Source organism: Cydia fagiglandana, chromosome 2 (assembly GCF_963556715.1).
Source record: "Cydia fagiglandana chromosome 2, ilCydFagi1.1, whole genome shotgun sequence".
Taxonomy (NCBI): Eukaryota; Metazoa; Arthropoda; class Insecta; order Lepidoptera; family Tortricidae; genus Cydia; species Cydia fagiglandana.
In genome coordinates, this window is record NC_085933.1 from 16,272,679 (window position 1) to 16,286,254 (window position 13,576).

The 13,576-nt window shown below is 37.0% G+C and overlaps 1 protein-coding gene across 2 annotated transcripts in view; it reads right to left on the bottom strand.

Moving 5' to 3' along the window:
* The window catches only part of LOC134676989 (juvenile hormone esterase-like), a 41,621-nt gene that overhangs the window by 22,849 nt on the left and 5,196 nt on the right, over window positions 1-13,576 (bottom strand). The window lies entirely within an intron of this gene.

Genomic DNA, 13,576 nt, shown 5'->3' on the forward strand with positions numbered 1-13,576 from the left:
AAGTACTGACCCCGCCCGACGTTGCTTAACTTCGGTCAAAAGTCACGTTTGTTGTATGGGAGCCCCACTTAAATCTTTATTTTATTCTGTTTTTAGTATTTGTTGTTATAGTAGGAGATACCCCATATAGCCGACCTTCACCAATTTGTCTGACGGATGAAACTATGAAAATATGAAAGAAAATATGTTCCAGAACATAAATAAATAGGGTTGTCTAAAGAAAAATGGTCAAGGCTATTTTTAAAAAATTTTTGAAAAAAAAAATTTTTTTCGGCATATTTCACCGATTTGTCTGACGAACGAAATAAGGTTCAATGGAAAGTATACAACTTGTACAATATAAATCAACTAGGTTGCCTATCTTTTTCCGGTCACTATTACATATGTGATTGCCGTGTTTAAAGAGGTGATTTTATATCGATAATTGCACTCATCTGTCTGACGCTTGAATTATACATCAAAATGATGGTAATTTTATTGCAAATAAGGCCTGATTCGAAACAAATTTGACAAATTCAGAGTGATTTTTCTTGGATATTTTCTAGCTTACTTTATATATACACTACGACATTATAATTATCAGAATCACAAAATTATTATACCAAAAAAAATTTTTTTTATCAATTCTAAGATGATCAAAAAAATCAAATAAACGCCGCCGTCTTTTTAATTAGGCGCCAAATTGCTGTCAAAAACTTGATAAGTATGGAAGAAACTTGCACATAACTAATTTCCAACATAACCTGTTACCTAATATTATACCAATACTGAAAGGTAATTTCATTGCAATATCCATGAAACAATGAGGATCTAGACATATCTTCAAATATCTGGCGTATCAGGAATTTCGTCGATGTGGTGTCAGTTACCGGGCATTGGTTACTTTTCGACAGAGAAATCGACACCAACATCACTAAAAGAAACGGTTCGCAGCTTTAGTTTAATAATGCGGATTTCCAATATTACTTTGATAATATTTGGAGATGATCCACGATGTTTATGAGGCAATCAGCATGCTTAAGCCAGTACCCTCGAAATCGGACCAAAAAACTTGATTCAACAAAGTCCCACAGTATTGACCTATTGAACGGTATGGAGTGGAGTGTCCAAGGAATTAGTTCGTTAAAACAACAAAAACTATATGCAATATAATATTTCAAAATAAACATTGTTCTTGATAGGACTCAAACTAAGAAACTGTCAAAAAACACTGTCGGATGTATGATGGAGGGCATACAACAAAACTAACGACAGGAGCGGGAAGAAATGGAAAACTATGAATTTACTTATAAATAACAATTTTTAAACAAATTTTCAATAAATTATGGAAAAACAAATCTTGATTCAGCTAGCTTCAGTACCATTAATAGGGTTTTAAATTTGGCAGATTGAATTCGAATCAGGCCTTACAATGGTATAAGGTTGCCTGCGAAAATCCGGTCACAAATAAGGGTTGCCAGGCTTTTAATTAAAATTTGAAGGGAAGAATTTTAGCGATAACTCATAAACGGCTTAACTGATCAAGTTTGTTTTTAATTTTATTTGATTTAGTTTTATAAGCACTATTTTTACTATATTTTTCATATTTTTTGGACAGATGGTTCAAAAGTTAGAAGGAAAAACCTTTTTTTTCTTTCTAAACGATTATTTCCGAAATGATTCACTTTATCAAGAAATTTTGTTTAAAGACCCCTATGTATTTTGAAAGGCCTATCTAGCGACATCCCACACTATAAGGTTGAATCTATAAAAAAATTGTGACTCGCATTTTGTTTCTTTCAAAGCGATTATTTCCGAAAATATCCACTTTATCAAAAAATGTTCTTTTAGAACCCGTATTCATTTTGAAAGACCTTTCTAACAACATCCCACATCATAGGGTTGCCACGAAAAAAAAATCCTCACGTACATTTTGTTTCTTTCGAGGCGATTATTTCCTAAAATATTCACTTTATCAAAAAATGATTTCTAAACATCGTATTTATTTCAAAAGACCTATCCAACGACATATCACACTATAGGGTTGACGCGAAAAAAAGGTCATTTACATTTTTTTTCTTTTTTTTTCGTTTGATACCTATGTTGTAAGATGTGATTTGATATGAGTTTTAAAATAAATAGGGTTCTTCATCAATTTTTTTTGATAAAGCGAACATTTTAGGAAATAGGATCGAAAGAAACAAAATGTACGTGAGAATTTATTTTTTTCGAGACAACCCTATGATGTGGGATGTTGTTGGAAAGGTCTTTCAAAATGAATAGGGGTTCTAGAAGAACATTTTTTAATAAAGTGAATATTTTTGGAAATAATCGCTTTGAAAGAAACAAATTGTGTGTGACAATTTTTTTATCGTTACAACTTTATAGTGTGGGATGTCGTTGGATAGGCCTTTCAAAATAAATAGGAGTCTCTAAACACCATTTCTTGATAAAGTGAATCATTTCGGAAATAATCGTTTAGAAAGAAAAAAAAAAGGCTTTTCCTTCTAACTTTTGTACCATCTGTCCAAAAAATATGAAATAAATAGTAAAAATAGTGCTTATAAAACTTAATCAAATAAAATTAAAAACAAACTTGATCAGTTAAGCCGTTTATGAGTTATCGCTAAAAGTCTTCCCTTCCTATTTTAATTAAAAGCCTGGCAACCCTTATTTGTGACCAGATTTTCTCAGGCAACCCTATACCATTGTATTTGCAATAAAATTACCATCATTTTAATGTATAATTCAAGCGTCAGACAGATGAGTGCAATTATCGATATAAAATCACCTCTTTAAACACGGCAACCACATAATAGTGACCAGAAAAAGATAGGCAACCTAGTTGATTTATATTGTACAAGTTGTATACTTTCCATTGAACCTTATTTCGTTCGTCAGACAAATCGGTGAAATTTGGCGAAAAAATTTTTTTTTCAAAAATTTTTTAAAAGGAGCCTTGACCATATTTCTTTAGGCAACCCTATTTATTTATGTTCTGGAACATATTTTATTTCATATTTTCATAGTTTCATCCGTCAGACAGATTGGTGAAGGTCGTCCATAGAAACGGGATCATGGGATCTTAGACCATTATAGCGGCAACAGAAATACATCATCTGTGAAAATTTCAACTGTCTAGCTATCACGGATACAGCCTGGTGACAGACGGACGGACCGACGGACGGACAGCCGGACAGCAGGGCTATAACCGCGAAAATCGAAGTTCGCAAATTGCGGGCATCTTTCTCTGTCACTCTTATTACGCCTTCATTGGCTTAAAAGAGAAAGATCCCAGCAATTTGCGAATTTCGGTTTTCGCGGTAGCCCCTCAAAGTCTTAGTAATAGAGTCCCGTTTTACCCTTTGGGCACGGAACCCTAACTAGGGGTGTCTTCCTTCATGCAAGGATAGTGGCTAAATTAAAATGGAAACCGCCAGTCAGTCGGGAACATAAAACCACGTCAATGGGGTATGAGTAGGTACTTCTTAAGCCCGCTCCACACTCGTGCGCGAATCGCGGCGCAAAGCCGCGAACGCGAGTCTGGAGTCAATTTCGCATATCAGCGAACTAGACTCCACACTCGCGTTCGCGGCTTCGCCCGCGATTCACGCGCATAGTCTGGAGGGCGCTTTATGCGTTACAGGATTTTCCTAATAACATGACAAATAGTTTAACAACAGGTCCTCTAAATCTACGCCATCTTTTTGCACAAAGGTACGATAGGTGTGAAACTTACTAAAGTTTAAATACTAATTTTAGCACCCGTAACTACTATAATACCTACCTATAACTATTTCTAATAGGTACCTAACTATAATCTACCTAATACTAGCTGAAACCTTTCCGATAAAAATGACTTTTTTAAATATATAGGTAGGCTGCCTAAAAATAGAAAAAAATTCAGCCTAATTTAGGCATCTGCTTTAGGCATCGATACATAAAATCATCATACGTTCTATCTTTTAGCATTTCATTATTTTTCACCACAACAGCTCGGAAAGGCTTACTTTGCACTTCGAAAACTAATAGCAAAGTTGCATTTTATTCACATGTGAGGCAAAGTAATCAAATGCAAATTTTAAGTTGTTTTCTTATGTTTGCTGGTAGAATTTACTTTTAAATTATGATTTTGGATGATAAAGATTTAATAACATTCATTTGGATTTAATTTGGTTTGATTTTATGTGATATTTTAAATTTAATATTTGCTTCGGGTTGGTGTGGTGAAAAATTTTGTGTTTCACTCGATCGGGGGCAAATTTTGTTTAACCCTCGTGCTTTGAAACCCTCGCAACGCTCATGATTCCATTTTCGAACCACTCGCTACGCTCGTGGTTCAATTTTGGAATCTTTCGCTTAATCGGGCATCAATATTAGCACGAGCGGTTAAACAACAACTTTGCCCCCTTGTAAAACAAATAACTATTAACTGTCTTGCTTATCACTAACACCTTACAAAACAAAGTGTGTTTGTTTGTATGTCCGCGATAAACGCAAAAACTACAATACTGGACGGATTTTCATGCGGTTTTCACCTATCAATAGAGTGATTCTTGATTACTTATATAATATATGACCAACGATGTTATCAATCATGATTCATGAATGTTGAATTTGCAGTTGCATTATTCTTTTGTTTATTTAGGTTACTGGCTCATACCTGTAAATATGTATGATGTTACATAGGCTGCTACTTATGTATCCGGAATGGGCCACTTACTGGAACTATATTAAAAATATATATATAACATATAAAAATGGAACTCTTTGGAAGCAAAATACAGTTTGTTTCACATGTCTATCAATTGGTTTTACATTGTAGCATTATTTTTAAAAATTCTTTGTTGCACCTTCAACGGATTTACTTGTGAAAATTTTCGTGCAGATGTTTTTTTTACGATGTTCGGAATGGATAAACTCAAAAATAGTGCATGGATCGACTTTTTTCGACTTTTGGGGAGTAAGTTCCATCGAAGGTCAATGTTTTAGTGAATAAATTGTGGTCGTAGTATATTACGGTATTTACAGTAGGACGAATTTAAAAAAAACACTCAAAATCGACTGTCATCCCACAAAATATAGATGCTGTGAACGAGCTCATAATGCAAGATGGTTATAGTACATATCGCAAGATAGAGGCATCTCATGGCAATAATATGACGAGCATTTGTAAGATATAACATGAACATTAGGTAAAAAAAAAAAGAAAAACTCGCGAAAGAGCCGTTCTTGCCTACAAAATGCACGTCTTGTATACCAAGATCAGAATGGAAAAAGTGCTATGAAAAGTCGTTTCAACATTTGCAAAAGTACATCATTCATCTTGGTGGACGAATACAAAGGCAATAAAACCATTTATAACTATAGATATTTCTTATTTTTTGTGTTTCCGGATACATAAGTAGCAGCCCTCGTAACTTATTTATCATATTTACTGTAGTTAACTACCTAATCTTCTTATCTAGTTTACAGGTACATATGGGCCAGTGACCTAAATAAACAAATGAATAATGCCAGGCATTAAATAATTTCCTCACGAGTTAAAGGAGCGATATATTATTTGTTCATCGCCCGAGCGCGAAGCGTCTCTGTTTGTTTGGGCAAAATACATTTACTTAGTTTTTTTTCTGTATATTCAGTTATTGGATTTTTTTATGGCGGAGCCATGGGGGCTGGCGAGGTCTAGGTACCAGTACTACCACTACACCTCACAGAACCACTTTTACTTTACACGGTACGGTAAGATTATCCGCTCAATACGATCATGTTTATTACGATTTCCCACATAACATGCAATATGGGAGGTGTGTACAGCATTATTGTGCTGCAGCGATAAAAAGGAAATCTTACATTTCAGCATAGGGTAACCAGTGATCGGCAAAACTTCTTTAAGTATTTACATAATAATTCAAGGACAACAAATCGTCATCCTTACTATAACTGACAAAAGGAGGATAATGGACGACTCTCCCCATATAACCATTCCAGTCGCAGAATCATCAAAGTGGTAACTAAATGTCAGATGTGTCGTAACAGAGTCCACACAATGTGTCTAGAATTGTTTCGAAACAAAGTGTCGTCGCCGTGTCTACACTTTTCCGTAACAAGGTGTCGACACATTTGTGTGCACTTTGCGTGCGGTTTGCGACTAAATCTGACAGCGAATTTGTGACAGCAAATGTCAATATAAAATACCTCTTGAAAACCAAGGTTTGTCAAACTACTATTAGTGTCTCGTGTGCTCGTAATTCTAGTAAGTCATCATGGGCGATGCGAATGATAAAAATCGACCAAAACCATATAAACACCCAACACCCGTCAACCTTTTACAGAAAAGTTTTTAAAGAAATGCAATACGCTACTAGGTCAGGCAACGAATGCTCAATAAAGTTGTAGAAGGAAATGCTCGGAACACAATTTTTGGCTCCTTAACTTGGTTTGGACAAGTTAGGAGGTGAACATATCAAAAGTCCTCGGCCGTAGCCTTTGAGCGGGGGGGAGAGAGGGGGCTTTGAAGGTCCCATTTTCCGGTTTTTCGATTATATCTCGGAAACTGCATCGTAGCGACATGGCCACTTATAGAAAATGAAAGTTAATTTAATTTGTTACAAGTTTATTTAGTCAATTTTTTCCATATATTGAATAGTTTTTGAGATATCCGCTCTTGAAACTTTATTTAGGGCTCTCAATTTTATCTTGATCTCTACATCAGTGAAGGTGCTAGGCTAGTTCCACAAAATTTAAAAACAATTTTTTTAGGGTTCCGTACCTCAAAAGGAAAAAATTGAACCCTTATAGGATCACTCGTGCGTCTGTATGTCTGTCCGTCTGTCACAGCCTATTTTCTCGGAAACTACTGGACCAATTAAGTTGAAATTTGGTGTATATATTTGTAAATTAGGGACCCAAAGACGGACATATAACGTAAACAAATTGATTTTATACCCAAAAAATGACCATTGCCCCCCCCCCCCCTTTATCTCCGAAACTACTAGGTCATAAATTTTGAAAAAAATACACAAAATAGTCCTTTACCTATCACGATTATTAAGATGACAGGAAAACCTATTAGAAATGTGCAGCCAAGCGCGAGGCGGACTTAATGTACGGAACCCTTAATACGCGAGTCCGGCTCGCACTTGGCCGGTATTTTTTAAACTCCTCTTGACGCTTAACCGCTGAACCGATTTCGTTGAAATTTGGTATAGAAATAGTTTGCGTCCCGGAACAGTACATAGGATAGATCTTATAACCAAAATCATCTTTTGAAGGTGTGAAAAGTGGCGTGAAAATTTGTACGGACAATCAATAACCGCTGAACCGATTTATATGAAATTTGGGATGGTCTACAATTCTACATCTTTGATTTAGTTAAAAATGATAAAAAAACATGACTTCAAACCTAAACTTAAACAGTATTAACTTCAAGAATTCAATTCTGAATTCCGCCCTGCACCACATTTCACACCTTTAAAGGATGATTTTTGACATAACTTATCATGTCCTGTCTCGGGACTCAAAATATATGTGTACCTTTAAATTAAAACTGTTCAGCAGTTTAAGCGTGAAGAGGAGTTTAAAAGAAAGTATTTTAATAAGTTTATATGTTTTTACTTCGGAATGGTGTCAATGTGATACCATAACTAAATTTGGTACTGTGAATTTATACGAAAACGATACCAAACATGGCCTCGTAGCTTTACTGATGTAGAAGTCAAGATAAAATTGAGAGCCCTAAATTCTTATTACTTGGCCTAACTTGTGTAGAAGGAAAAGGAAAAATAAAAGTCTTCGGCAGGAATATAAGACACAAATATAATTTTTAGAGTTACTATTTCAACCATCAAACATAAACATACCTTGATTATATTATTCTAGTGAGATACGCATATATAAACAAAAACATTAAAAAAATTACAAGGTCGAAATGTCACGGAGCTTGTGTGAGTTATATGTGAAAAATAAAAACTTTTATGACAAGAAAATCTGGACACAATTTAAGAATCATCCAATTGCGTCGAGGAATCATCAGTATTTTTGCTTGTTTCATTACCTCCTTGCTTCTTTTTTTGTCCTTTGTATTCTGTAGCAATTGATTAGATCTGAAAATAAAGATAACTTGCGTCGTCACGGATGTCGATTTATAGGTTTTAGGGAGTGCAGAATTCGAAAATGATGACCATTTTATAATCCAAGATGGCGGCTACGCATGTTGTCATAAAAGTCGTCATGAATATTGTTTTATAGGTTTTAGGACGTGACAGGTCCAACAATAGGGTATATTACTGCAATGTTCTGCCGCCAGAGTGCAGCACTACCGACTCAGTAAATTCATAGACTAACTTATACATACTGTGCCTTAAACTGTTTTTTGACAAGTTTTCAAAGACATTAAAATATGACATTGATGCATTAAGGCGGTTTGTTAACAAGTGCCTACCGGTAAACGCGAAAATCGAAATTTAGTTATCCGCCTCTTTATCGCTCGAATATGCGAGAGTGATAGAGAGGCAGAAACCGAACCCTCGATTGTCGTGTTTCACGATAGGCGATATGTGAGTGACGTAGTGACGCATGTTTGTTTACTGTATGTGTACTACTAGTGCCACCTACGCAGAGCTTTGCCTAATATTCCCTATTGTCTACATCACTGTAATTGAAGTCACAGGCCTCCATGGGCTACGGTAATCGCTTACCATCAGACGGGCGATGTGGTTGTTTGCCACCAACATGTTAATTAAAAAAAACTCCACTATATCGCCAGTTAATAAGTACAGTCAAGGAATTTAAATTCCGACCCATTTCGTACTTTGTCACAGTGACAATCAATATGAAAGCCGCTAGAGACCTCATACGGTTGTCACTGTGACAAAGTACGAAATGGGTCGGAATTTAAATTCCTTGACTGTACTTATTTTGCGAAGCTAATGACATTTGTCACAAGAAATACGACAATTGTCACGAAATTCGGACACAGAACTCAAGAATTACCGAAAGTTCTTTGAAATCTTGTGACAATTTCCATCATTATCATCATAAACATCGCAAAAGGAATACCTGTTTTTGCCGATATAATAAAGTTTTTAAAAATAATACAATGATGATGACAAACAGGAATACGGCCCGCCTGTGGATGCCTGTGACGTCAGCAACAATGAGACTTGTCGAAATGTCGCACCTGTCACGTTACGTCACATTGTCACGCCAGGGAGTACATCTGAAAATTGTGTGTTCCCATTTGTCCCCATCCCGATAAGGTGGGAAAAAATGGGAAATATTTACATGCAAATCCTATTCCATCTGTTCCCTACGGAGATAAATGGGAATACATCCGAAAATTGTGTGTTCCCATTTGTCCCCACCCCGATAAGGTGGAAAAAATGGGAAATATTTACATGCAAATCCTATTCCATCTGTTCCCTGCGAGGATAAATGGGATTACATCCGAAAATTGTGTGTTCCCATTTATCCCCACCCCGATAAGGGGGGGAAAAATGGGAAATATTTACATGCAAATACTATTCCATCTGTTCCCTGCGGGGATAAATGGGATTACATCCGAAAATTGTGTGTTCCCATTTATCCCCACCCCGATAAGGTGGGAAAAAATGGGAAATATTTACATGCAAATACTATTCCATCTGTTCCCTGCGGGGATAAATGGGATTACATCTGAAAATTGTGTGTTCCCATTTGTCCCCACCCCGAAAAGGTGGGAAAATTGGGAAATATTTACATGCAAATCCTATTCCATCTGTTCCCTACGGGGATAAATGGGAATACATCCGAAAATTGTGTGTTCCCATTTGTCCCCACCCCGATAAGGTGGAAAAAATGGGAAATATTTACATGCAAATCTTATTCCATCTGTTCCCTGCGAGGATAAATGATAAATGGGATTACATCCGAAAATTGTGTGTTCCCATTTGTTCCCACCCCGATAAGGGGGGGAAAAATGGGTAATATTTACATGCAAATACTATTCCATCTGTTCCCTGCGGGGATAAATGGGATTACATCTGAAAATTGTGTGTTCCCATTTGTCCCCACCCCGATAAGGTGGAAAAAATGGGAAATATTTACATGCAAATCCTATTCCATCTGTTCCCTACGGAGATAAATGGGAATACATCCGAAAATTGTGTGTTCCCATTTGTCCCCACCCTGATAAGGTGGAAAAAATGGGAAATATTTACATGCAAATCCTATTCCATCTGTTCCCTGCGAGGATAAATGGGAATACATCCGAAAATTGTGTGTTCCCATTTGTCCCCACCCCGATAAGGTGGAAAAAATGGGAAATATTTACATGCAAATCCTATTCCATCTGTTCCCTGCGAGGATAAATGGGATTACATCCGAAAATTGTGTGTTCCCATTTATCCCCACCCCGATAAGGGGGGGAAAAATGGGAAATATTTACATGCAAATACTATTCCATCTGTTCCCTGCGGGGATAAATGGGATTACATCCGAAAATTGTGTGTTCCCATTTATCCCCACCCCGATAAGGTGGGAAAAAATGGGAAATATTTACATGCAAATACTATTCCATCTGTTCCCTGCGGGGATAAATGGGATTACATCTGAAAATTGTGTGTTCCCATTTGTCCCCACCCCGAAAAGGTGGGAAAATTGGGAAATATTTACATGCAAATCCTATTTCATCTGTTCCCTACGGGGATAAATGGGAATACATCCGAAAATTGTGTTCCCATTTGTCCCCACCCCGATAAGGTGGAAAAAATGGGAAATATTTACATGCAAATCTTATTCCATCTGTTCCCTGCGAGGATAAATGATAAATGGGATTACATCCGAAAATTGTGTGTTCCCATTTGTTCCCACCCCGATAAGGGGGGGAAAAATGGGTAATATTTACATGCAAATACTATTCCATCTGTTCCCTGCGGGGATAAATGGGATTACATCTGAAAATTGTGTGTTCCCATTTGTCCCCACCCCGATAAGGTGGAAAAAATGGGAAATATTTACATGCAAATCCTATTCCATCTGTTCCCTACGGAGATAAATGGGAATACATCCGAAAATTGTGTGTTCCCATTTGTCCCCACCCTGATAAGGTGGAAAAAATGGGAAATATTTACATGCAAATCCTATTCCATCTGTTCCCTGCGAGGATAAATGGGAATACATCCGAAAATTGTGTGTTCCCATTTGTCCCCACCCTGATAAGGTGGAAAAAATGGGAAATATTTACATGCAAATCCTATTCCATCTGTTCCCTGCGAGGATAAATGGGATTACATCCGAAAATTGTGTGTTCCCATTTGTCCCCACCCCGATAAGGTGGGAAAAAAATGGGAAATATTTACATGCAAATCCTATTCCATCTGTTTCCTGCGGGGATAAATGGGATCACATCTGAAAATTGTGTGTTCCCATTTGTCCCCACCCCGAAAAGGGGGAAAAATTGGGAAATATTTACATGGAAATCCTATTCCATCTGTTCCCTACGGAGATAAATGGGAATACATCTGAAAATTGTGTGTTCCCATTTGTCCCCACCCCGATAAGGTGGAAAAAATGGGAAATATTTACATGCAAATCCTATTCCATCTGTTCCCTGCGAGGATAAATGGGATTACATCCGAAAATTGTGTGTTCCCATTTATCCCCACCCCGATAAGGTGGGAAAAAATGGGAAATATTTACATGCAAATCCTATTCCATCTGTTCCCTGCGAGGATAAATGATAAATGGGATTACATCCGAAAATTGTGTGTTCCCATTTGTCTTCACCCCGATAAGGGGGGGGGGGGGGGAAATGGGAAATATTTACATGCAAATACTATTCCATCTGTTCCCTGCGGGGATAAATGGGATTACATCTGAAAATTGTGTGTTCCCATTTGTCCCCACCCCGAAAAGGTGGGAAAATTTGGAAATATTTACATGCAAATCCTATTCCATCTGTTCCCTACGGGGATAAATGGGAATACATCCGAAAATTGTGTGTTCCCATTTGTCCCCACCCCGATAAGGTGGGAAAAAATGGGAAATATTTACATGCAAATACTATTCCATTTGTTCCCTGTGTGGATAAATGGGATTACATCTGAAAATTGTATGTTCCCATTTGTCCCCACCCCGAAAAGGTGGGAAAATTGGGAAATATTTACATGCAAATCCTATTCCATCTGTTCCCTACGGGGATAAATGGGAATACATCTGAAAATTGTGTGTTCCCATTTGTCCCCACCCCGATAAGGTGGAATAAATGGGAAATATTTACATGCAAATCTTATTCCATCTGTTCCCTGCGAGGATAAATGATAAATGGGATTACATCCGAAAATTGTGTGTTCCCATTTGTCCCCAGCCCGATAAGGGGGGAAAAATGGGAAATATTTACTTTCAAATCCTATTCCATCTGTTCCCTGCGGGAATAAATGGGAATACATCCAAAAATTGTGTGTTCCCATTTGTCCCCGCCCCGAAAAGGTGGGAAATATTTACATGCAAATCCTATTCCATTTACGTACAAAAATGTCCCCCTGTCAACTTTCAATCGAGATTTAATCGATAATTTATTCGATTAATATTCAGATTAATGCAATTTCAATCTATGTTAGGTCGACTAAATTAATCGCGATTAAAATATGAGGATTAACTTTTTTTATTCCACGGCATGGCTCTTACACTTTGAGAATATCTGAAAACGAATGAACACAAGGAGCCATTTTGCAAATCCAGTAACTTTGTTATTACTTTTGACAGCGCGTGTCATGTGTCAACACAGAGTCGACACAAAGTCGAAACATTTGCGACTACTTTGTGACTGCAATATATATTTCTCAGCCTTAAACCATATTTATACATCATAATTAACAAGTTTCGTAGTATGTAAAGCGTTGTTTCTGTTATTTAAGTATAGTATACGCATCGAAGTACTAAAAATGCATCAAATAATATAGTTATGAACACAGGCACTGAGAAGTAAACAATTTCATTTCCGGCTAAACTAAAACAATGTGGTGGCGCGTTGATTATATTACACTTAGTTTATCAAATCACTCGAGCAGTTTAATTCCCCATAATAATTTAAGTCCTATTGTAATATAAATGCAAACAATATATAATTACGTCTTGTAATCCGTTTTAGAGATGGCGTATTAATGTCACTTATTTTTATTTAAGCATTTTTCCATCTAAAGCCAAGCGCGCACCACGATATTTTGTCGCGCGATAATTTAGTCGCAGAAATGTAACGTATGGGTTTATATGGCGGTGCGCGCATATGCGACAAAAAAATCGCAGCGATTTTAAAATTGTGATTTGTTACATTTTTCCGCGACAGCGCGCGACGCGATTGTCGCAAAGTGAATTGCAGCATACGAAGCTGTATGGCCCCGCGCGCACTGCGATAATAAAATCGCAGCCGGGACCTCAGTCGGCATTTCGCTCTCCAAGCGTCAACATATCGGAACCTGCTTCGCCAATGGAGTTACAAGATGAGACGCTAGATGTTGACCGTTTAATTATAGAAATAGAAGGAGATCACCTTTGTGGTATAAATACTCAGTCATACAGCGATTGCATATTGTTTCACGACAAGCGACTGGTACGACAT